The sequence below is a fragment of the Taeniopygia guttata genome, chromosome 1A (genome assembly GCF_048771995.1).
Source record: "Taeniopygia guttata chromosome 1A, bTaeGut7.mat, whole genome shotgun sequence".
Taxonomy (NCBI): Eukaryota; Metazoa; Chordata; class Aves; order Passeriformes; family Estrildidae; genus Taeniopygia; species Taeniopygia guttata.
Window position 1 is genome coordinate 56,359,235 of NC_133025.1, and position 26,438 is coordinate 56,385,672.

Below are 26,438 nucleotides of genomic sequence, written 5' to 3' on the forward strand. Positions count from 1 at the left end.
GGAGCAGAGCTGGAAGCCTCCTGCAGTGCAGAACAGGCTGTGCAGGAGGAACAGCAGCTCTCTGCACAGGTGCTCTGCAGCCTCACCAGCACCTGGAAAGGACATACATGGAAAGTGCTCCTGCTGTCACCACAGCAGGTCACCTGGGAGACCACAGGAAGAAGCTCCACTGTGGTTGGGAGGACCCTTTTTTAAAATGAGGAAAGTTGTGTTTAGTCAAGGAAAAAAGCACACTTCTTCCACCCACACAAAGATTAATTTTCCAGGTTCTCAAAGTTGGCACAAAAGTTATGAATCCGATTTAAATGAACTGTTTGTTCTTTACAAGGAAGCGTAACATGGATTTTTTTTTTTTTTTTAAATAGCTGTTTGTGGTGAGAAAATGACGCCATTCATATTTGGTGTCTGTGCTGTATGTTGTTGTTTGTTGCCTGCTTGTTTTGTTTGGTTTTAATTGGAGAAAATTGATGTCATATTCTTTACAGCTTTATGGCCATTTGCCTAGACCTGGGGCTGTTTTCATATTTAAGATGTCTTGCCCCACAACTGCATGAAATTCCTTTTTTCCCAAAAGGGAAATTTCAATATATGACTGATTGCAAGACTAAAATTCTCTCTACAGGGTAAAAGCCCTTCTACCAGTATCTGTAACTATGTGAGGGCTACATACAGTCAAAAGAAAGAAAATATCTGTTAAGTACAGATCAGTATTTGTAGAACCACTGAAAAAGGTTGAACCATAAGACATTAATGTACAGTGTGACGCATTTGTAAAACAAATCTCAAATTGTGAGGTGGAAAGAAAATATTGTAACTCAAGTGAGCAAGCACTGTTCTGGGGTTAGATCTGTTGTATGCCTCACTATGATGGGTGGCTGCTGCCAAAAGAGGGTGAAGGAATGACACAGGGCATGGGACTCAGCCCTAATCCTGATGAAATTGAAGAAATAAGTTGGACTTCAAATTTAGAGGTTCATATTTAATTTGAAAGCTATATTTCCCACTTTCTGATAGCTCCAGACTTCCAGACTTCCTTAAACTTTTTTTCAGTTTTTGTACCAAGATTTTTCTAACTTCTCCTTGAACTAGGAGGCACAAGCTGTGTTTCCCCTATTTCAAAGTTTAGGTAAGATTAAAGGCATGAGTTTGAATCCACAAGGAAAAAAAAATTAGAAATGCTATTTGAATTCTTTTTTTGAGCACCACCATAAACATACATTTTCAAAATACAATAAAGCTTTAAAAAAATTATTTCTAAAAATATAATTAAAATGTGGAATTACTTAGTAGCAAGTATTTTCTCTATCATGGAACATGTTCCATATGCTGGATACTTTAACCACAAGATATCTGTTCTGATAAATTTGCAGATTCGTGTGATTTATTTTATAAACATTTAAAGGAAACAAGAAATTACTTTACATTCCTTGTGGCTGGATGAATACAGAAAGAAATATGTAGATTTGGATATAGTTGCAATTTGTTAAGGCTTTTGAAGCCTAAATCTGTTCTGAAGTAAAAGGAAAGAACAATCATCAAAAAGAGCTAAAAACAAGTAATTACAAATACTGAACTTTAAATAATACTAAAGTGCTTCCATTCTTAATGGACTGATGTTGCATTTCCAACTGGTTCATGGTGCTTTGCAGCTGAATCACACATACCTATTGCTGGAACATTCCATATTTTAGGATGCCCATCACACTGCCATGCAACCAGGTGTTAGGTGTACAAAATACCAGTGTGTGAGCACTGCTGAAACAGCCACACAACATCTCTGCTGTGTTCCCCACTGCTCCTGGGACCTCTCCACACATCCTGACAATCTACTACTGGGTGGCAGGAGAAGGCGTTTTTAGGTCAGGCCATCTTCATGATTGGAATTTAACCATCCTATCAAACATCAAAAGGAACTTTGAAAGTCCTACAAGGTGATCTATGGCAAAGCGTCAGTCAGAAATTTGGTTCCAATCAATTCCATATTTGCTCCAGTGAACATCTAATGATGTGGTTGACTTAAACATTTGGGAAGCTGTCCCATCTTGGTAAACAATGCAAATTTGTGATTTTGACAAGTCTTTTCTAAATTTGTTCCAAAATTCATTTTCCTCATTGATGCTCTACACATGCTCCAGGTAACCTGAAGTTCCTGACAAAATGAAACAGCAGTAAGGCATTTCTTCATTGTGAGAGTTGTGAGAGACAGTGGAACTGGTTGCCCCGAGAAGCTGTGGATGCCCCATCCCTGGAAGTGCTGAAGGCCAGAATGGAGGGGGCTTTGAAAAACCTGGTCTAGTGGCAGGTATCCATTCCCATGGAGAGACTTGGATGATATTTAAGGCCCCTTCCAAATCAAACCATTCCGTGATTCTATGATTCTGAACATAACAGGAACATATCATGTACCTCAAAATCTCTGACCATACCTAAACTCATACATGCCAAATATGTGTCACCATGAAAAGGCTTTCAACCTTTCTGAAAATGAGGAAAATCTCTGCATAAATGGAACCTTCATAGCCCTATGGATGTTTGAAATGAAAAGGTAAAGAGATCTCCAAGACTTAGAGCACAGTTATGTGAGCAAATGGGCACAGGTAAGGTACCCGTCACAGCAGAAAGAATGCACTCAGTACCACAAAACCTGCTGAGTTCACAGGAATTCATACTCTGTGCCTTCGGCTCTGCCACTAAATTTGTATAATCCCTCACACAAGCTTTGTTTTTATGTCTGTGCAAAGCACACCGGGCTTTAACCAGTGGCTGCGCTTTCAGAAGGTGCAGCTGAGATTAATGTATCTCATAAAACAGTGTCTCATTATCAAGACATCAATATTTTAATCTGAAGCCACACAGGAAAGAACAAAATTATAAAGATTTGCACCCTTTTTTAAAGGAAAAAAAAAACCATTTTCACGTTTTGCCCATTATCTTTAACCCAGGGTTGTGAAGGGTTTCTAATAAAAAAAAGTCTAAATGAAAACACCTATGACTGTTCCAGGAAGAAACTGTTATGGGTTTGTCTTAAAGACAAGCTCCTGTAGGCAAGCAAAGGGCTGAATTTGTGTTGATATATTAGATAATTTAGCTCTCAGGTGTTTTAATATTTGCTTTGACTGCTAACTCAAATACAGGCAAATTAAGCTTATAAATACTTCAGCAGAGAAATGGCAGCACGAATTGCACTTGGTGCCCTTTTGCTTTCTATGTTTATTTGAAAATGTCTTATGTTTAATCTCTCAGGTTCATTAACTCGTTTTATAATTGGGCAGTATACACACAAAGAGGCTGCATTTTCTTTGTACTTACAGCTTTGAAATGATGAACACCACTGAAGCAGACAGATAATTGATCATGTATTCCTGGCAAAGTAAAACTGGAAATTTAGTTTTTTATGCCTCAAAATGCTTCATATCTATTTAAGAATCATGGTGGAGCCGTGTTATTACTGCCTTCAAGGCTCAAAAAAACTTTTGTAAGGAGCAGTAAACCCACCTGTGTATGGTTCACATCTCAGCTAGGAAAAAGGGATATTATATTGCTGAGAAAATCTTTTGCCATGCTGGGCTGAAGATTCAGCCTCATGTAACTCTTTCCATTGTTAGTTCATTTTTCTGGGTGAGTACTGGAAGTCTGAGACAGCTCCCACTATAGGAGCATCACTTACAGGCCAGAGAATGGGTGAAGAGAAATTTTGACATCTAGGGACTCTTTGTTTTAACAGCAGGGGAGTTTGTGCCAGGATCCAGATGCTAATGCCCACATGGAACACTTCACTGGCATCCTGGTGGAGAATCCTGGTTTGAATGAAATGGCACACCCAATGCCATTGAGTGACTCCTGTCAAACCACCAGATAAATTCACTTTCCTCCCAAGATGCTTTTTGGTTTTCCTTTTTATGAGAACTACAAGAGCAGATGTTTCTTGGTTCCAGCTCCAGTAGTTATACCTGAGATATTTAATGCTTTCTGCATTCCATGGACTTAAATTTGAAAGTATCCTTGTTTTAAGGTTTTAAGGAAGAGAATAGACCAGATGATCCCCAGAGTCCCTTCTGGACCGAATTTTTCTATGATTCTGTGATCTTATAGAATGGCGTGAAGAGACCCAACTCAAAGGGTCTAAACTGTCAGGTTACATGTCCTATTTTTTTTTTTTTTTTTACTTTTTAGTTGACATTGTTGATGTAGTTGGTAAAGTTTTTGATTGTACAAATACACCGTGGTATGACAGAGGAATTGCATGAGCACAAAGAAGAACAAACTTTTCCTAGATAAATATTCCCTGAATGGGAAATGCCCTGTTATCATTATACTCTTGGAATAGCTAATGAATCACATCTATGTTTCTGAGAAGGATCCTTCTGAAATATGGGAAGCATGGATTCTGGAAATAGCCAAAACACAGGAAATGCCATGAGCTATTTAAAGGCACTCTTCTCATGACAATGCATGACATCATTCATAAGACCAACAGCAAGCATGAAAGATTTCAATAATTTTCAACAGAGTAAATCAGTTGCTTTTGATTACAGTCATTCCTAGGTGGACTGCACTGCGTGGAACTATTCCATGACAGCAAGTCTGCACTGTCCAGCCAACAACTCAGCAGATGTGCTATTTTATAGCACAAAATGGCCTTGGGTGCTTCATGTCAGGGATATTGCTTTTATAGCAGTATCAGTAATTGCTGGACACAGGGGTGAAGAGCTCTTTCAGAGCTCTCAAACTGCAATAGAAGTAGGTTATGATAATGCATTAAGTGTGGACCTTCTTAAGGATCTCTCAGGTGCTGAAGAATTGTATGGAAATCTGAGATGTAATAGCCACTTTCATGTGAGGCCATTTTTTGCCTATAATTCTTCTGTGTTCCAAGATTATTGGAACTCTCATGTTGGTAGATGAGCATCTCTTTATAGAGGTGTAAAAGAAACATCATGAATGCAGAAACAAGGAGGGAGCATTCCCATCACTGCTACAGTTGATAACCTGAGACTGAAGTGGTTTATTTCCTTGTAGATCAGAGGACTTGCTTGTTTTCATATGAACCTTGAATCACAGCAGGCTTAAGTATTTCCTGCATTGTAAACCCAAGCATATATTACACAGTATAAAAAGCTATTTGTCTTTCACTAGTGCAGTGCCTTCTCTAGTTTTCCCTGCTCTCTGTCATGTAGTGGAAACCATATTTGATGGGGTAGAATGAAAAAATTTTAAAACCCGATTTTTTTTGGGCTGCTCTGTTTTGTAACATACTTCTCTTTTAAGACTTGTCTTCATTCATTTCCCCCATTCATAATGGGGGGAAAAAAAAGATTAAGCTATGAAGAGAATAAATAAAAGATTCGGTTTTCCTTAAACAGATGCTGTTGAAAGAAAGACTGATGGTGAATATGGTGGTAAATGTTTTCAGCAGGAAAGGGCAGTGACAGCAATACCAAATTTTCATAAAACTATTGCTTCAGTAAATGCAGAAATGAAATGAAAGAAGATATTAATATCTGCTCTGTGCTTTTAAGACCCATTGTAATAATAATATTGGGCACCTCTTGTGAATTTGAAGAGGCTTTCAGAATGTTTATTGTTGTACTTGTCCTCTTCAAACTGAAAATGAAGGTGGTGTAAAGCTGGAAATAAATGTGTTCTTTACAGGTCCTTGATTTCAAGTAATTATCCAAACATACCCACAATGCTACTCTCCAATTACCTTTGGACTTTTATACTGGGAAGCTGAATGTGAATATTTTGCATGAAATCAAATATAACATCTCTATTATTTGCATGAAAGAGCTGAAGTACTTTGTAATTTATTTTCTCTGTTTAGAAATAATTCACTGAATTAATTATTACATAAATTGCTATATTGCTTTATCAGAATCATTAATGGTTAGGGTTGAAGAGACATCTAGAGATCATCTAGTCCAGTCCTCTTGTTAAAATCAGGTTCACCCTAGAACATTGAATCACTGCTGATCTATGTGCTGGTAATTAAATAACAAGACCTCATAAAGCAGTGAACCTAGGCACTCTTTTAATTGAAGCACTGTTATTTTGCTTGCTGCATATTCCTGGGTGATCACCCCAACTCACACTAAGTAATTTCACAGGAATGTAACTCCAGAGCACTGACTCCACCAGTTACAGAGTAAACAAACCCTAAAAGCTCAGTGTCTGGATAAAAAATGCTGGAAGAGAAAAATATTCTTCTTTTCACACCCAGAAAAGAATACTTCTAAGCTTCATATGGAAATGATACTTGATGTTTTATATAAGAATATTTTCTGGGATACCATGAGTGACAGAAACTGTTCCTTAAGCACAGCCACCCTCTAAACAGGATAATAGTGGCAGGCAACACAGTGAAGTGTTTTAGTTATAAAAGGAAATAGATCTACTTTTACTGTAGATATATTTAAAGCAGATAGATAGTAGCAGATAAAGTAGATAGATATACTATCTCCTTTAATATATCTACATGATAAACATGGAATAACCTGGGTGTGACAATTTTTAATACTGCGCTCAGTTTGGGTTGATAAAGTTATAAAAGACTGAAAGAGAGAAGTGGGAATGTGCCTTAATGGGGATAAGAAAGGAATAAGCTGGAAAAATGTGGTGCTATGGAAAAGTTCCCTGGAAGCAACTTGGCTGTATCAGTGTGTGTGGATAATTGCGGGATGATAGTCTATTTTCAGGTACCAAACTCCAGCTAGACATCTGCTCTGCCAGTACTGAGATCAGTCCTTAAAAAGCCCCTGAAGCAGGAGAATCTTGTTGAGAAGGTGTGGAGGGCACAGTTTATGCAGTGATCTGTTGTGACCCAAAGGCAGCCTGAAGGAGCTGTGCTCTCCAAAAAGCAGCAAATTGCAAGGAGTATCAGCTAAGGATAGGGTCTGGGGAGCCATTTGCCTACTGAAAATCTCAGTGCTGTTGGAGGGAAGAGAAATATACTGCTGACATAACCTGAGGTACAAGGACTGCAGTGCTCAGACCTGTCAGAGAGCAAAAGCCAGCTGTGGTGCCTCCCCTCCACACAAGGTCATTTAAGTGAGGTGATGGCTGGGAAGGGTGACCAGGCAGGCCAGAGTTAGCCTGCCCAGTGTGCAGGTTGCATGGCACTAATCTCATTAAATCCTGAAACAATGGGCTTGTATTTAAATTGCAAGCTCCTTAGCAGAGGATTATTCTCTCTCATATTTTCCCTTCCTACCGCTGGGACTCCTCATGATCACAAAAGCATCCTTCTCACTTGCAGCACAGAAGTGCTGGTCTAAACTGCAGCACCAGCAGAGAAGACCTGAGCTCACTCTGCTCCTCAAGAAGCAGTGTTAACAGGATTTAATGTGCCACCTCCAAGGATTGCTGTCCCAAGAGTTCTCATTCTGAACGTGTCACACTTGGTGCCAGCTGCAGGACAGCAGCTCCACCCTGCCAGGGAAGCATGTAGGGTGACTGTCCCCCTTCTCCCAGGATTAGCAGCCACAGTAAGGTTTCACTGGGCAAGGCAATACAGCAGGCGAGGAGCCTGAAACCTCCTCTGTGCCAGGCACGGATTAGGCTGAAAAATAATATTTGAACTTTACATCTGCTTCCTCTTAAAAACAAAAAACCAAAAAATCCCCAACTCACACACATTTCTCAGCAGCTTGCCTTGTGAATGCTCACTGATAACAAGCCCTTGCTCCTTTTTTACCCCAAATCACCCCAGCTTCCCCTTGCTGCCACAACTGCTCATTCCTACGTCTGTGCTAGTCTGCAAACAATGTAAAAGATCTGAGTTCTCGGAGGCAGGTGTTTCTCACTCTCCCTACCTGCTGAGATCAGGACACCAGAGAATGGATATTAAATATGAATTACTAACCTGGCCACAGTTCAAAAAGAAACAATAAAAAGCAGCCTTAGGTAGGAAGTGGGTATTGGCTTATTAACTGCTCCAATTAGTATTGTTATAAATAAAGGTAGAAAGATATGAAAATACTTTTCATAAGGTTTTCAACAACAGCAGTTGCTCATTGACACTATGCCATGATAAAATAAAAAAAAATTCAGCCCTTCAGGAACTAAATAGAAAACCAATAAATAATTAATTGTAAACCCAATAAAAATATGCTTGGTAATGTGTCATAAATAAACCCTCAAAGTGAGAACTACTTGATGATTTAATGAATGGATGTCAAGGAGTAACACTTCTGGGAAAAATCAGGTTTATTGCATATGAGCTGGGCATTTACTGTGGGGCTGGGTGCAAAATACTATCATGTCCCAGGCAGTGCAGTGACACAGACAGAGTGATGGCATGTACCCTTCCTCTCAGGCAGGCAGACAAACCTTTTTCTGGCTCACTCAGTCAAATACCAAAGAATGGCAATTGTGACTTTAATCTGCTAAAATTACCTAAATTTAGAGTTAGGAACTGAGACTTGTCTCTTCTAAATGAAGACTTATATTTTCACACAGGTCCTAAGGCAAATTTGATGAGATAGTTATTTTGTTATAAAGTAACCCAAAGGAGTCAGTCAATAAATCCTTTTTTTCCTCAGTTGATTGACTTTGCCCTCTTTAACTCAGTGGGGGAATAACGTTTGCCAACTTTCTCTAGTCCTGGGATAGCTCAGTGAGTCCAAGCAGAATCACACCTACCTCAGAAAACTGACTAAACGTTCTGTGCAGGATGTACCTTAACCACTCTGTGTTGGGAAACTCTGCTGGAGTTCTTCAGACCAGCAGCAGATTATCAGGCTATAAGATTGGTACTCACCTAAATTTCACTTCACACATCTATGTCCTCTTGCAGGTCTTGGACCTTTAAAATCTTGTGGGTTTGTTCCTCAACAAGAGAAGGCCTTGCAAAAATTATTTTTGGTCTTCCCCTGCATGTTTACATATCTAAATAACTTAAAAGTTCACCCTGAAGTAGTGTAAACAGTTTTGACACTCTGTGTCATTAGTCACACAGCTTGTGACTGTCTGAGTCTTTGATCCTGCGGACTGAGCACCCAGTGCATTGGCATTGCAACAGAAATTGGGGATTGCACATGTGAAAATATTAAGGAGTATTTGTAAATTCAGGAGCCTTGCTTTAGGGTCAGGGGATATCATGTCATCTCTGTGTAAACAAAATAATTTTTATTGTTGCTTGTGAGGGGAACAAAGGCCACGGAAATAGAAAAGTGAAACTTGAGGGCATCTATTTTCATTGAGTGCTGAGACAAAGAGAAAGTGCTCTACCATCAGCGTAATCATCCTAGGGCCTTGTAAGGGAACAATTGCAGCACTGCTGTGCAGCCATTTTTCTTTCCTCTACTCATCTGCAGATGATTTTGGCTAAAGAACAACCATGTGGAAGACACACGGATCCAAATTTTAAAAAGTCTAATCAGCGGACAAGAAAATTGGTATGGAGTGTATAGTATAATCTATGGTGTCTACAGATGGCTGGGGAACAGCACAGAACAGCACTACACAGCACAAAGGTTTAAATGTGCATATGTGGAATCATGGAGGTGTTCATGTGACACATAAATCCAGCACAGATTTTTCAGCACAAATCCTACATAACATTCAGTGTTTGGAAATACACCAGCCTGAGCTTGCTTGCTTTGCAGAGGGAAGTAAGTGCAGTGAAAAGTTTCACTGGTCAGGATAACAATATCTGGCAAGACTAAATTCTCAAGACAGTCTGGGAAAATCCAGCCAAGAAAAATTCTGTGGTCTACTTCTCAAAAATGATGTGGTTTAAAGGACACAGACTGAAAAGTGCCTGTGCAATTCATCCATAACACAACCTAGCACCAACTGGATCCAGCTTCAGAAAGCAGATGCCATCACCAGTGCAGAAAAGGGAGAAGCTCTCTTATAAAATGTGCTGGGGCTGGTGGAAACTTCTATGAGCTGAAATAAGGTCACCTACTTTTCCTTTCTGGAACATAGTAAAAATTATGAAAAATTGCCAGCCGGGGTTTTGGAGGTTGGATTTAAAACCTCAATGAACTGGTTTTGAACCATATGATAACTTCTTTCCTTCATCTGCTGGTGGTTACTGGATAAGGTGATCAGTCACACACCTTTACCCAGTTTCTGGGACCTTCACTGGCTCCCCCATGGGCTATGAGGCTATGCCCTCCCTCCTCCACCTCAGTGCATGGCTGTGCAAGGGGAAAAACAGCCCATCCCCTGTTAAATAGCTGCAGTTGGGTGTGGGGGGGTTTGTTTTTTTTTTTTTTTTTTGTTTTGTTTTCTTTTCTTTGGTTGGGTTTTTTAAACAACTTGGTATTCAAGCAGAACGTGTCACTAGGGAGAGTAGAGGGCAGTTTTAGTAGAGAGCTGGGGCAGGGAGAAGTGAATCTGTTAAAACTTCTATGGCTGGGAGGTCGTCAAGACTCTGGAGGAAATCAAGCAATAAATCCAGCTAAAAGTCAGAAGAGGCAAGTATCAGTGGACTTACATTTCATTTCTTCATGGGCTAGACTGAAAAACTAAAGGAAAACAATTGAAATAATATAATATGTAGATTTGACAGCAACAATTTGTATATTCTGAATATTTGAAAGGAATAATATTGTTATGAGAAGAAACCTGTAACAAGAGATGAGAGTAAAACCCTACCCCAAGCTTTGGGAGATTAAAATTGGATCAAATTTGGTGGTTTGGCACTGTCTTAAGTTGAATAGCTTGGGCTGGGAAAGGGGCCAGTAGAATGTCTATTGCCAGGAGAAACAAGAACGAGAGGTACACGATGTAGCCAGTGAACATCAACTAGTGGCTAATGACAGCTTATGCTAAGGGATGAACTGTGGACTCTCGACCTGTAAATATTCTTTTTCCTCCATAGACCTTTCTGTCTGTTCCCCAGCACTTGTCATGGGCTCCCCAAGCTCAGTGAATGATCTCAATGTCCTGTTTTAGTCAGAGACTATAGGAATTAAAAATGTTCCTTAGTCAAAACTCACATGTAATTATATTTTCAGAAAGGTCAAAACCAACAGGGAGAAATTTAAAGCAAATATGGAGGACTGTTACTGCATTTTTTTTAAAATCACACTAGGCTGTGCATAAAAAGGAAGTCAAGCAGGATACAGTCAAACATCTGTGCTGAATTGACAAAGAGGCTATTCAGCAGTGGGAATATGTAGCTGCTACTGGCCTGATTAGGTCTTTATTCAAATACATTCCTATTTCCTTCAGCAGAGTTGATGCTGTCATCAGAGGAAGCCCCAATTAATAGAGCTAAAAGCCTGAGCCTTCCTAAGTGAAGCTCACCAATGCATGATGTGTTCAGGATAGGTTTACATAATCCATCTTCACGTGCAAAAAAGCCTGCTGCAGCATGGTGCTGAGGCTGACTCCTTGCTAATTCTCTCTCTGTCTCACTCTCTTTCCTCTCAGTATCAGGGCCAGATCCCAGCTTTGTGGCTCATTTTCTGTTCTGTCTTTGCTTTGGACTTGGTGCTGGTACAGGCTGACATCCTCCTGCACCAGCAAAACCATCAGCCTTCATGGCTGCCCTGAGTATTAAGGCTGTAGGTTCCAAGAGCCTTGTTGCCAAGGCTGGCTCTGCTCTTTCTGTGTGCCAGTGCGTAATCCTGTGTGCCACAAGGCAGCTTTGGTTGAGAGGATGGTGTGATTGACATTTGTCATTCTCTGCCCTTCCTGGCAGCCCCAGGCAAAGGAGATGCTCTGCCAAAAACCCCAAACTTTCAGAGCTCTCTTTGCCCGAGTCAGCCTGGGGTCAGTGTTATTGTGGCTACTCAGCACTCTGTCCAGGCTCACTTCAGAGAGTGCTGAGCAACAGTTTGGCACAACCAGGTTCTTCAATAGGGTGAAGAATACATTGCTGAGGGCACAAACATCCCACGTGCAGTCATACTTTGGACTAGACATAATGCCAAGGTTTAACCACACAACTGCTCATTCCCCCTGGGTGGACTGGGGGAGAGAATTGGAAGAGTAGAAGTCAATATCCCTCTTCTTCCTTCTGCTTCCCCTAGTTTATGTGCTCAGCATGGCAACATTTGGTCTGAGGTATCCCTTTGGCCATTTGGGATCAGCTGTCCCAGCCGTGGCCCTTCCCAGCTCTTTGTGCACCCCCAGCCCAGGTGCTGGTGGGGTGGTAGGAGTGGCAGGAAGGCCTTGACTCTGTGTAAATTCTGCTCAGCAATTGCCAAAACATCCCTGAGTTATCGACACTGTTTCCAGCACAAATCCAAAGCATCATACCAGCTACTGGGAAGAACATTAATTTATCCCAGCCAAAACCAGCACATGTAAGTCTGGTGTCCTGAACCAAATATCCCCAATGTCAATGTGGCCACAGCAAAGTTCTGATTCAATCTGCCAAAATTCAATCATTGCAGAGAAATCCTTTACTTTTGTCTCTGGAGCCCCTCTCTCTATATTGACTTCCAGGCAACAGAATGCACTGAATCTCCATCTTAGCTTGAAAGTTCAGTGCCTTGAGTCTTGCCCTACTCCCTGCCCTACTCTCACTTAAAGTAGGTTCTGTCAACATTTTGGACATATCACATGAACTTTCTTCTTGTTTTGATGCTTGACCTTCTCCTTATTCCATGCTGTCCTTATTCTTAATGGAAAAATAACAAACCAGACTAAAAATTTTCTCCCTGTCATTGAACCTTCCCTTATATTTCAAGGGACTGTTAATAAAAACAGGGAAGCTTTCCAAGCAGCAAAACCCATAAGTTTTCAGACTTCCTTTTTTGTTGCTTATTAAGACTTCCGACAGTGTTTTATTTTTATTTTTTTTAATATCCTTTTTCCTTCCACTGTCCAGCATCTCTCAGTTGTTTTTTATATTTAAAGCATGTGTGTCCCAAATATGACTTTATAGCAATGCATCTTGTCCTGACCTGCCTGCTTGTTTGTTTTCTTCTTTTGCATTCAAGAATTTTCCTCCATACTTTGCCTTATTTAAGTGGCTGTGGGAAAGAAGTGCAGCTAATAAGACACATGTGATGCTTTTTCCTGTCAAAGGGTAAGCCCTGCTGTGAAGCTTGAGCAGAGCTCATTAACATCACCCTTTAGAAGCAGTGTGCTGCAATTATTGAAGCAGCTGTGAGTAGAGGGGCTAAGAGGCGGCTTCGGGCTCCCTCCACAGCACCAGGGCCAGGCTGGGACAGTGGAAAGCACCAGAGAAGGAAGGATACAGCACAGCCCTCCTCTGCCAAAAATTTGTACTACTTATTCTTTTCTAGGACAGTGGGCTGCTTTCCCCACCTTTTTTTCTCTGCCTCCATGCCCTGGCCCCACACATTCAAGTCTCTTTTCTCTCATCTTTTCTGCCTCATGATGCCTCTTGCAGCAGGATTCCTGAGCAACAGCAGTCCAGTAATATTCATGGCCAAATGTCTGTTTGAAAAGCATCACTGTTCCAAGATATATAAATAATCCAAGGATTTGCTGTAGAGCGTTTGAACTCTGACCAAGACATTTGTTGCTATTATCTAGGTTTTATTTTTTACTGCTAATACAACAGGATTCTCGTGGATACGAAATATCATGGGCTTGATCTTTGCCAAGAACCACTGATGCCCTGATGATTAAAGTTTTCTTCTTCCAGTTCTGATAGTCTTCTTTTCCCTTAATTTTCATTTATGTCTCTTCTGATCAACCTGCATATTCTTTTCTTAAAATGCTTCCAAATTAGAATGGTACGAGTTAGCTGGCCTACACTGATTTATTTTGGGTAAGAATTAGCCCATTGTGGAAGTTCACAGCTAGATGGGAAAAGTCTGACAGACTGGCACTTTTCAGTAATAAATCACCTGATTGAGTTTGTCTTCTCAGTCTTAGAACTACAAAGCCCACATAAGTGTTTAGGTCAAGAAGCTGAACTTGTCTTTTCAAGGTTTTGGTCTTTCAGTGCTCAGGCTGGGGACTTCCCTTTGCTGACTATTCCCTCAAATATCTGATCATGGAAGCACCTGCCTTTCATTTTGCATAATGGATGTGAAGGTATGGTTTGATATTTTCTACATTTTCCCACAAGATGGCACAATTTTCTTATGAACAGTGCGTGCTAAAACATGGAATGCTTTCTGCTCTGACATTAATACAAGGAACTGACATACTCTGCACAGATCAGGTGCTTTATTTTGCTTACAATTAGTTGGTTTACCCTGACTAGTTGTCTTGGAGAATTTTGCTTTCTCTCCCAACATCTTGTTCTCCTCTCATTGGTTCTTCTCCAAGTCCTAAGAGGACCTGTGTCCCTGCCATGACAAGGTGGGCTTCCCACAGCTTTGTGTGTCATGAAAATATCTACAAGAAATCTCAGATGCTGTTTTTCCATTTGGAATAGGAGAAAAATAGAATATTTCATAGACTACAAGGTCCTTGACACTGTTTTGAACAAGTTATTAACCAAACTCACACACACTGAGTAGCCCTGTCACAGCAAACAGAGAACCTCACAGTAGCATCAGTATTCAAGAGAGTGAGCTGCTACATCCCCCTACCCCTCTACTCACATTAAAAGTTTATTCTACTTTTCCCCTCCCTTAATCTCAATAAAGAATAATTTTCCCTGGAAAAAGAGTCAATTACATCAAGTGAGAAGGGATTATTTTAGGGGGAAGGAGAGAGAGAAAGAGTGACTTAATATTTCCGCACCCTACCCTGCCTATGTTGAGTCAATTTGTGCAGGTGCTGGAGGAGAAGGACCTGGGAGAAGAAGGCAGCTAATGAGCTGCTCTCCTGTTGTCTGCAAGTTGTTTTTTAATTCTCAGACTGAATAACAGGCACTGAAAAGCAGGCTCAGGACTGGTGCTTTTCTTTTTTTTCTTGCACACCATGAACTTGTCTCCTCTTCCTTAAAGTTTGCTCTGGATTGTTTTTGGAACAAAACACATGCTGACCTGCTGCAACAAGTTTCAATGGTAGAGACTCAGCACTGCTGTTCTCTGGGTAAGAATGTCCCGTTCCTGTGCCTCTGCCATGCCAGTACATCCCTTCTCCCAGACAGAATGGCTGCAGGACATAATCATCTATTCAGAAATATGTTCTACTTGAACCCTTCAAATCCTATTATGTCAGAATTCACATGACTTATTTCTCATGCTCCATTACAGGCCAGACTCCTTTATCCCACCCTGAACTTCCCCTAGGTCACTGCAGCTTCATCCCAAAGCGAGTGGCAAGCCAGGAGCCTGCAGCACCACTGGCTCGTTTTGAATTGACTTCAAATAAAACTCCAACTGACTTCAGCAAGACAAACATTCTAATTTGGGAACATCAACATTGTTCATTCCAGTCAAAAATGTTAAAACAAAATATGTCAGCTTTCCAACACGTTATTTTAAAAAATGCTAAAATACCAGCAGTTTCTCTGGAATGGAAATTGTGATTCACACTTAGCCTGTCCATAGGCAAAGAGAACCAGTGTGTGAATGATACAGAAAAGGACCTTCTGAGCAAACCAAGGGAAGGAATGTTAAAGAGCTTTGCTTTTCAAGGCCTTCACTGATGAAGGACAAATCTGGAAGGCAGCATCAATGGAACCAAGTGATTGTGCACAATGCCACATGGTAAGATTTTGGGGGCAGTTCAGGTTTTCATAGTCTCTGGCACTTATATGCCACCACTGCACAGCCCCCTAAATATTTGTTTGAGGTGAATGATAATGAATGATCAGCCTAAGAATGATGCAACATCCCTTCCTCACCCTCCCAAGTCTGACAGTCGGGCAGGAGCCAATGGAACAAGGAAATTTTGTCCTTGATTGCTCCACAGAACACTCTAACCCTTACTCTTGTTAAATTGTCATCTTCTAGCTCACTACTTATATTTTCTCAGGGGTTTATAGACTTTCCTGTTAGTATTTTAGTCTTAAGTATTTGGATAACTAAAACTGAGTGATTCCACTCAGTCCAGTGGGATTGATTCCATTCCAGTCTTCTGTTGCAAGGCTTTAGTTACCTTTCTGCTACTACATGATCTTTCCCAGCAAGCTCTGCAGAAGAACAGTGGCTGTAGAGAGGATAAGATGCCATTTTGAAGACAGATTTTAAGAGATGTTGTTGGGGGTTGATAATTTTTCAGTCACCTTAAACAATCTTTCCTTCCTGCTCTTCCTTGTTCTCATCACTTGGGATTGAAATATATTCAAGTCATGAGAGATAAAAGAATGAATGTGATTGCAAGATTTTGTCTCAAGCACAAGCAAGCTTCCTCCTGAGCAAGGTTGTTCTTTTCAGGGTGGGGAAGGATAAGGAGATTATTTTTTTTTTGTTTTATTTTAGTCAGTATCCAAAGCCAAATAAGGAACTTCACATGATACCAACTCGGGGATTCCAAGCATAGAGTTACAGGGTTTCATCCAGCAGTGTAGTTGGATGAAAGAGCTCCAATTCTTGCAGCCATCACTTAGATTGTGACATTGGACCTGGTAATTTCCCTGCAGCTGGTGGGAGCCAAGACAAATATGTATTTCCATATCTCCTTGCTGCTTTTAATAACAGAATGAGGAAGTCTCTTTGTAGATAGATCTTTAGAGACAAAATGCTTAAACGCAAGGAAGAGGGATCAGCTCCTTGACCTCAGGCCAGTTTGCAGGGTGGAGAATTAGGTCCATGCTGAGATCTAAAAGTCACTTAACGAAGCAAATAGAAAAGCACTTAGTGAAACAACTAGACTTTGGCAAGCTGGAAAAATAAAAGAGTCCCAAGTGAAGCTCGTGGAGCATGAATGATGCATTGGCATTGTCAACTTGGTAGAGCATCCAGCATACTAAATTAAATACATTTGAGACAGAAAATGGTAAGAAACTTGGTTTCAGAGAGTACAAAACATCATCTAATACGGTGACTAAATTAATGACTTCGTTTTACAACTGGGAAGACCTCACTGGATAACCTCATTTTATCTGATTTTTCAAGAGCAGGCACCATTCACTCAGACAAATTACATGTGGGCACACTTGGGCAGGGCTGTAGCAGAAGATGAATGGATGTAGTGGATGGGTGGCCATGTGACAGCACAGAAACCCTGGGAAGAGCTCTGTTTCCACACTGTCACGTCCGAGGCAAATCCAAAGTCACTGCAGCACTGAAATATTGATCCACGTTTAGAGCACTGTGTTGTATCATTGATAGTTGCTAGTTATAATTAATGTTATATTGATCTGGAAGGAAAATGTGTTGATAACAGGCTTCAACAACCTTTTGCAAGAGCCAGTTGTGCTCAGTTGAGCTGCCTAAAGTTGATATCACATGAAGTTTATTATTTGGCCTTTGGATACTGAGTAAAACAAACCACATCCAGGTGCCATCTCAATTTTTCCAGTGTGACTCCCAACTTTGACAGGAAGAAGACTAAAACTGTGTGTAATAATAGCAGTGCCATCCCTTTTTGACATTGTTGTGAATATTAATAACTAAGCAACATTGTGTTGGGCATACAAAACAGCACTTTCCGACCTGCAAAGAGAACAGATTGCCTAAAGATTGTAATACAGTAAGATAAATTTGGATCTCCACTAAAGGGCACCTCAGTAATATAAATGGTAATGCTTCTCTCTGTGGATTTTACCTTTAAAGAGTACACATTTCCAATTTCTCTCTCACTCTATAGACTGAGGAATATGCATTAACATATAGTTTCTTATTGTTCCCACCAGATGCTCACTCTTAGAGCTGCTCTAACCAGGATTATAGTGGAACTAAATTAAATTTACGTATTTGAGAATATATTCCAGCTACTGGTTTTTGTTTGGTAGAATTTTTTTTCAAGTTAACTTTCTAGAACCAAAAGGGAAGAAAAAAAAGGGGTTGGTGTAGCAGCAAATCCTTTTCATTGGAACATCCCTAATGTAATAATCTAGACCTCAGCCCAAATGCTAATCCAGGCTTTTACTGTCCCAGTGGTGAAACTTCAGCAATATTACAGAAACTGTGGGGGAAATCTTACGAAAGAGAGAATATCTCATGTGCTGAAAAAGGCAAAGTTGCTCCAGTCTTTGAAATGATTGCTCTTTCTGCTTTTTAATATTAGAAATATCCAGGACAATGCAGCAATTTATCTCTCTCTGCTGCTGTAAGGTGGAATATGAAAATCTGTCAATGTCCTGCATGCAAATTTCTCATTTGTGAAACTCATGTCAGTTCTGTATCCAATGGACATATTTAAGTTTCATTACTAACAATGATTAAAAAAAATATATATTTCTCTTTCATGATAATTTTGACCATACAAAACTGCATGTAAAAAGAAATACATTCTTATATTTCCCGTAGTAGAGGAAATGTTGTTTGAATTCCAGAGAAATAACAAATTTTTTGTTTGTTTTGAAATGGAATTAAAGTCAGGCATTGTGCCCTCTTGCAAAGCACTCAATAGAGCGAAGAGACCAGCTGCTGCAGTTTGCCTTTGACATCCTTCTTTAAAAGTCAAGGTTTAGCCTCCAGGATTTTATTTTTTGTCCTCTGGTCCTTTGATGAGTGTTTTTATAATTTTACTTTCTCTGCCAATATGGTTAAAAATTATTAATGGCAATGTTAGCAAGAGATAAAATGCAGTATTTGAGTATGGGTGGGGTTTTCTTGTCTTGGTAAGGATTTTTGCTTCTGATAATTGTTTTAAATTTGATAATTGTGTATTTCCTGACTAACTTGAAAACATGATAAAAGAGCCTGAAGTGTTTTATTTTCTTTTAATTTACATGAATATGTAGCCCTAGACACTTCTTTAAAATCAATAAGCTGAAAGAAGGACAAGTAAGGTAGAAAAGGAAATAATTAAATAATCCAGAGAGATGGATAGCAAGGCATAGTGAAGGCCTTATATTATAAAGTTACATTTATTTTGGGCAGTTATGACTAACCCTGTGCTGAGTAATAGGATAGGAGGGAAACCAGGATTTCTCCTGGCTCTGTAGTGTTGACAGGCAGCACTTGCATTTCTTGGAGGTGTATAACCTGGAACTGAAAGTCAGAATTTTCAAGGATATTCTTAGAACTGAGCACTTAGTCCCAAGGGAAATTTCTGGCTCCTCATTGCTTATTATATGCTTGTTCCTTGTGCCAAATCAAAGATTTTAATCTCTGTTCTAATTACAATATATCCTTGATTTAATCAGCATTCATATGAATTATACAAGGGCAATAACAATCTTGAAGGTGTTCAGTATTTTGGTCTTGATCTGGCAAAAGAATTAAGTGGAGTGTTATCTTCAGCATGGATGCAGTTTCCTTGAAACAAGCCTGCTGGTCCTGCACACAAGAATTTTTCTCTTTTGGAGTGAGCCGCAGCCTCCAGAGAAGGAAAAACAAGAGGAAGAGAGCAAGAAGCAAGAACAGTGCCTAGAAGCACCATGTAATACAGCAATCACTGTGTGGGTTCAGGAATCTGGGAGCCCACCTGCCACCAGGCAATGACCTGATTGCTCTCTAGCATATCAACTATGTATATGTATGATTTTGGAAAGCATGGATTATTTTGGCAGTTTCTGACCTGCCTCCCAGAAAGCTTTTTGGAAATGCAGACATTGAGGATTGGTGCTCCCGATGCTCTTGGGTGCTGGAGACATCCTCTGCTGAGACTAGAAACATTCCTACAGGAAAATTTGCTAGGTAGCCTACTTTTGGAAAAGCAAAAAGAGTCTGTCATGGTTTGAAATGATTTTTCTTCATTTCACATGATTTGAAATTGTTGAAGAGCGCTGTGAAATGATTACTCAAAGCTGTCCATCCCAGCCTGACAGTGAGGTACAGCTCTGTGCTGGTGGAGCCAAACCTGTGTGCTGCCAAGGGAGTACAGCAGAGCAGCAAGCTGGGCTAGGGGCCTGCAGCAAAATAACAGTGGCAAGATCAAATGTGAGTGACCTGACCTGCTGCTACTCACAGGGACAAGGATACCTGACTCTGAGAGTGACTGTGAGAATGAATTGCTTCTCTGAGGTCTCAGTGTAGATGAAGAGCTTCCCATATCATGGAGCTGAGATTTTGTGGGTGTCTACTTCGGTTATTAATCTGTTGGAAAGAGAGAAGAAAGGACTAAAAAGCACTAAAGGGACTAAAAAGCAAAGGAAGACTTTTTCTGTGTGTTTCTGGAGTATTTCACTGTATAACCTTTGTGCTTCTGCTTCCAAAAGGAGATGGGATACAGCCTGGCTCTGTTAGTGAGCTTTAAAAATAATTTGATTTTAATCTCTGTCCTACCTAAAAAATAGACCGACAGAAAAGAAAGAGTCCACAGGACTTCGAACTGCAGCAATCATTTCTGTATCAATATAACAAAAGATGAAACTAACAGCACTGAGAAACACAGAGAAAATTGTGAATGGGCTGATGTAGGTATGAATTGTGCCATAGATTTCAGTAAGGCTCCTAACAAAGATACAACAGATGAGCCACAGACCAAAGCACAGTTACTTAAAGGCGTTAGAATTGAGAACAATTAGGAGATGCAGCCCAGCATATCCAAGGCATTATGGTAATTTCACAAAATGGGCTTCATTAGAAAGGAAGGATACACAACCACAACCCTTTCTTTCTCTCTTTCTTACTTTTGGGAGGTGAAAGAGCATTGCCTTATTGCAATTGCCATTTCCAAGCCTGGTTAAGTAAACTCCCTCTAGTACAAAGGGTGAAGACCATGAAGGCCAAAGTGATATTTCACTGTTAACCACAATAACTGCTCCTTGCAGACCAATAGTCAGGAGATGCTAATTCACATCTCAATCACACATTTCAGTCCAGCAATTTGTCCATCCTACTCTGCAGTAAACAAACCCAGAGTCTGCTGGGGTGGGCAGCTGCAGAAAAAAACAGACATCTGTGTGCACGCAGTGAGGTTCTGTGCTACTCTGTGCTGGAATGCTCTGGGTGGTTCACCAGGGATGAAGCCTCTGGATTTCTGTAGAATTATCCTGTGACTTAGGTATACAATGGGAGAACTCTGCCTGTCAAAAAAATTTTAAAAAGTAGTTCAAAACTCTGTTATTGTAATGCTTCTTTCATAGATTTTTTTTTTTTTTTAATTATCACCTCAAGTTTGTAGTGGGACTCAGGGTCCAACAAAAACCAGCATGTCAGAGCAGTGGGGCAGCAGAAAGGCAGGGAAAACCTTTCCTGTAGACATTGATGGAGGGAAATCTGGAGGGAGAGTCTTGAGAGCAACTTGAAAGTTTTCACTCCAAGTCCATAGATTTAAACAGAAAAATTTCCAGGTGACAGACAACCACTCCAGGTGTTAGACATGCTGATGACTTATCATCTCCAGATGAATCTTGCCCTGCTTTCAGCTCCTGCAGAGGCAGAAGGTAATACTACATCAATTTAGTAGTGAACCAGTTGCTGATAAACTGAGATTTCTCCATAACAAAACTTCACCATCCCTCCACAGGTCATTACTCTGCTATTGGTGGCCTTTCAGACCACATCTCTCCTCTGTCTTCCAGGTGGAACAAAATCAGAGAGACCCTAAGAAACAAGGATCACAAACTTCTTTCCTGTGTGCTTGTTCTAGACCAGGGCAGAGTGAACTCATAAGCACCTTTAAATTGCTCCAAGATGAGCACAGTGGCAGCTTGTTCTTTCCAAAGTTAGCTGTGCTGAGTTGCTCTTTTTTCTCTAACAGGAAAAAAGTGTTGCTTATTGTCAGTGTTGTTCATTGTTACTGGTACAAAAGCTCATCTCAGAGCTCTGGCAGCTTTTGCAACGTTATCACAATTTTTCATGTAACTGGTATTTGGTTGCATAAGGTAGGACTACAGTAGGAGCAGCGAAGTTTTTAAAGCACAGAGTCCTCTGGTATATTGGCTCTTTTGACCTCCTTTACACAGTGTAGTCTTACCTAATGGAGTTTTCTGGGTGCTCAACTATGAATATTTTATATATAAAAAATAAAGGAAGAACATTTCATTTAGAACTGAATGTGTGGGCTGGTACCCGAGCTGAGAAATAAATCATTGTATTATTGTTGTCATTCTCCTTAGACGCAGGAGATTTAGTGTGTAAGCTGTATTTTAAAATTTAACAGATTTCCATATGGAAATATAAGGTAAGGTGTTTAAACAACTTTAACAAAGAACTGTAAAGAAGCATTATTCACAGCATTATTGATGGAAAAAATTATCATTGCCCCAGAAATAGCTCCTTGGAAAATATTTTCCCCTACTCTGGAAGCACGAATATTGAACAACATTTATCATAATCAGCGTTTCCCCCCACCATTTTGTTGAGGAACAATCACCTTAAATTCTGAATGATCCAATTCTTGTGCCCGTTTCTCTTATCAGTCTGGCATAATTATACTTGCAGAGTGATGAAAACACATCTTTGTGAGCTTATTGTCTCTGAAGTAATTGCTGTTTACCCTGGGATGTAAAATTTAAATCACATCCTTTTTGACATAGACAACCTCACCCACAAGAAGAGACTCTGCAATCACAAGTGAATAAGCAAATCTGATGGTTAGTCAGAGGACAAAGCCTCCAACTCCAGCTTTGTGTCTCATCTTCATTTCCCAAAACAGTTCTAAACGCAGAAAAAGGTGTCAAGTTATCAACACGCTGAAAATAGAAGGCCTCGAAGCTCCAAGTCAAAAGAAACTACAAGCTCAGTCAAGTGGCCTTGTGACTTCCAACCTGGCCCAACTTGGCCTGGCCCATCCCAAGACAGAGAGAGTTTGGTTTCCTCATCCTGCAGGTTTTGGAACTACAGTGGGACAGTAGCATGAGTTATAAAAAAGAAGAAGCTGTGTGCAGTAATGGGAGGCTTTTTTTTTTTTTTTTTTTAATCAAGTGTTTAATAGGGCCAGTGGAGTGATGGAATTATAGCTGGCATAGTTTCTTGCAAGTGTTTACTTTTACAAGCCAAGTGTTTTTATGTTAAGACAAATCGTGTCAAGCAGCATGTTCAGCCCACATACTTGTCTATTCCCTGAGGATATGAGGGCTGGCCTTGATATCCAAATGAGGTCAGAAGAAAATTTCCATCTCTACACTATCTTGCTGCTTTTAAGAAGTGCAGAAGAGAAAAAGGGACACCACAGAATTCTCCACAGCAAGTGGGGCTTGTGTGGCTTCCACCTGGGCCAGCAAAGGTCCAATGTGCAGATCTGAAGAGCCCTCTGTGTACAGCCTGGGGTGCCTGGACAGTGCAGCCCGGGGCTGCTTTGCCAGCAGCCTCCCTGGAAGCTGAGGGACACACAGAGCGAAATCAAAGCCTGCCAGAAGGGACTCAGAGCTTTCAACAGTAACTCGAGATTGCCAAGGACATAGCTCTGGATGACACACCTAGGGTTATTTTAGCAAATGAATGTTTCCACTGCAATGTGGATGCACACAAAGATGCAGCAGCCTGAAGAAAAACAGCGTGACTCAATTACAGCATTGTGGATAAGATGGTTGTTATTGAATTGCATAGCTGCATGAGTCACAAGGTAACTATCCCACATTGCTCCTGAAACAGCTTCAACTTCATAATCAATGAGAAACACTTTTTCCATTTCCTATTCTCATTCTAACATAATTTGTATGGTAATAGAGCACTGAGGCCTCAATCAGGAAAGCAACCACGCTGTAGAGTGCTGAACAATCCAGGGATTGTTCCATGCAATGTTTGTAACAGCTCTTCCCTCAGTACAATTTTATGGGCAGCAAAACGCTACAATTAGGACACAGAACCTATCAAATAAGACCCACGTTAGGAGAAAACAGCCTAAATGTATTTTCATCAAACATACAGGAAGCAATAGGCTTCTCTTAGAACTTGCCTCACAAAAGTAAGCACCAGTGAAATGAATCTGTTGTCTGTGTGATGAAGCTATCCAACACAGTTTTGGGGACAATAAACTAGCACTCTTCAGTGCAAATTTTAATATATTCTTATGTGCAATAACACAGGCACAGCTGAACTGAAGAATGGCTCAGACACTGAAGTATTGGCCCTTTCCAATCTCTTCTCTTGTTTTGGAAATCAGTTTAGAGACTGACTGATCCTGGGTTACAGGAAGGTTGCAGGCAGAGAGCTTTTCCCACTCTTGTTTGTTTGGTTGGTTCTTAACAACACCTTTTTACTTTTTCTTCCTCTTGATTCACCACCTCCACGACTGCTTGTGTAGAGGGAGAGAAGCAGCAGCCTGAGACATTTCTTACCAAGGAGGGGCCATGTCCTGAATTTGGGTTGGATGGTTAAATGCAGAAGGTGCTCCCCTCTGTGTGGTTTGCTATTTTTCTTTCTTTATAATAGCCAAACTGTTTTAATCTTTTCAATAGTAATGATGTGTGCAAGGAATGATATTTCTTTGTCTATTGAAGCAGATGACAGTAATTTCAAGGAGAGGGTAAAGGAAATAGATTTTTTATGTTGTTCTTGATACAATTTCAATGGTAATAACACTCAGATTGCTATGTTTGACAAAGAACATATATTTATTTATTTCTTTATTTATTTATATGGGGGGAAAAACACAAGCAGAGCAGGAAAGGTGGCTAAGGAGAGTGATGCATTTCAAATGTCTGGCTTAGTCTGAGAGGGTGGGAATAGGTAAGACAGAAATTGCAGGCTTGATTGATTTCTTCCCTGGATACCTGACATGAGAAGCAGTGTTGGCTACAGCCCAGCTGATGGGACCATTTCACAGCTTGACTGCAAGCCAAAGAAGCCTGTTGGGTTTCTGTGTTCCATTTGGTTTGTTGCCACAAACAGAGAATACAGCAGCCAGCAAACACCCAGCAATGTTGACCTCCCCTCTGCAGCTGTTTCATGGCTGCATCAACAGATGGGGGATTTTGGTGTAAATGTAGAGAGCTACTGGAATGATGGAATAATATTTTCACTGTTTTGTCATACAAGCATATTTGGAGGCATATGGGGGACATGATCTGGTTCCTCCTGTGTCTGTGATCTATTAATTTTTGCAACACCTGCTGAAGTGAAGGGTGAGATTAATTTTGCTTAAGTCTAAATGCTTGCCAGGTATTCCCCCAGACTCTTTTCATGCTTGCTGGATAGAATTCGACATTTTTAGTGAGGAGATAGTCTTGATCTCCTTAAGTTTCCCCTTGAGTTTAAGTGAATGAGTCAGTGCCTTTTTCTCTCCCTTGACCTCTCAGGGTGGTTAGATAAAGAGCCCAGACATGAAGGTCTGTGCTGTAAACCACTTAAATGCGATCCCACAAAAGATGTCTGGACCTGACAGAACCATGATGCATCCATAAGCATCATTCCTGCAGTGGTAGCCTTGTCTCCCCGGGTGAAATGGTTACAAGAAGAACTTTTCAGGAAGAATTTTCCTGGATCATGGCAATAATACTTATCAAAACAAAAGTGTGAGTTTAATGGGAAATGCTTTCTAATTATTAGAGCAATGCTAATAATGCTAATACTAATGCTAATAATAATGTGCCTTGGCTTGCTACCTTCTCAGTTTGGTTTTTTTTCCTGCAACAAGTCTTTATTTAGATCCTCTTTCACTATGAACTGAGAATGTCAATATTTTGTGTACAGAACTGGAGACAATTTAAAGGAGAAAAACAAACCCACTAACACTCAGAATATAGTTAAATCTCCTGATTCAGTCTGGTTTTGTATCTTTTGTGGAGGGTGAATATGGAGAAAGCATCTGTGCAGGACTCATGTACAACTTCATGCCAAAAATATTTCTCTAGGTTACCACCTAAAGGAGATACTATTCCAGTGTCTTCATTTCCGTCTTTAAAGGGACGTTTTGTTCCCTTTTGATAGCAAATTTATTTCAGAGATGTTCCAACTCTCTTTTTTGCCCTTGTCACTTCTCTAATCACAAAGTCTTGTGGTCTTTTAGGTAGCTGCCAGACATGCAGGGCAGTAGTAGTGAGATATCATCATGCTTACTTCAGAATGAATCTCTTATGAATAAAGGCGGATGTCAGAATTCCAGGTTTTGCTCTAAGTATCTTTTTCAGAAAACAAGACTAATTCTGATTAGAGGATTATATTATAATATCTTCAAACTCTGTATCACAAGAGTTTTTTTTTTCCATCACCAGCAGTTTCTTATTGCAGATCAGAAAGGCTTTATGTGGCCAGTGTGTCACACATTAGTGTACACTGCTCTTCTGGATTCATCACATCACACACAACAGGGCCAAGTCCTGTATTATTATTTAATTTGCAAAAAATACACATTCCATTTAGGGTTGAAAATGTGCCTGACAAAATGAAATCCCATAATTTTCAGAATGTAATTTAGTTCTGTTTCCATCTGCAAAGTCTTTTCCCCCTTTCCCTGAAGTGAAAGATCTGCACAGGTGTAACAACCTCTTTATTTCTGTTTAAGCATTTTGATTGCTGGGTTTTGTCCACGTCACACATGGTGTCAATGGGGTCACCTGTGTTTGATCATTAGAGGGAATGCATTCCTTATCTGCATCCCACACTTGACTAGAAGTGTAGGCCTCCTCAGCAGGCTGGAAGCGATTAATTCAGGAGGAGCATCCT

The 26,438-nt window shown here is 40.3% G+C and overlaps 1 protein-coding gene across 3 annotated transcripts in view; it reads right to left on the reverse strand.

Moving 5' to 3' along the window:
- FAM180A (family with sequence similarity 180 member A) overlaps positions 1-26,438 on the reverse strand; it is a 76,742-nt gene that overhangs the window by 39,891 nt on the left and 10,413 nt on the right. The gene's annotated exons all lie outside the window — the stretch shown is intronic.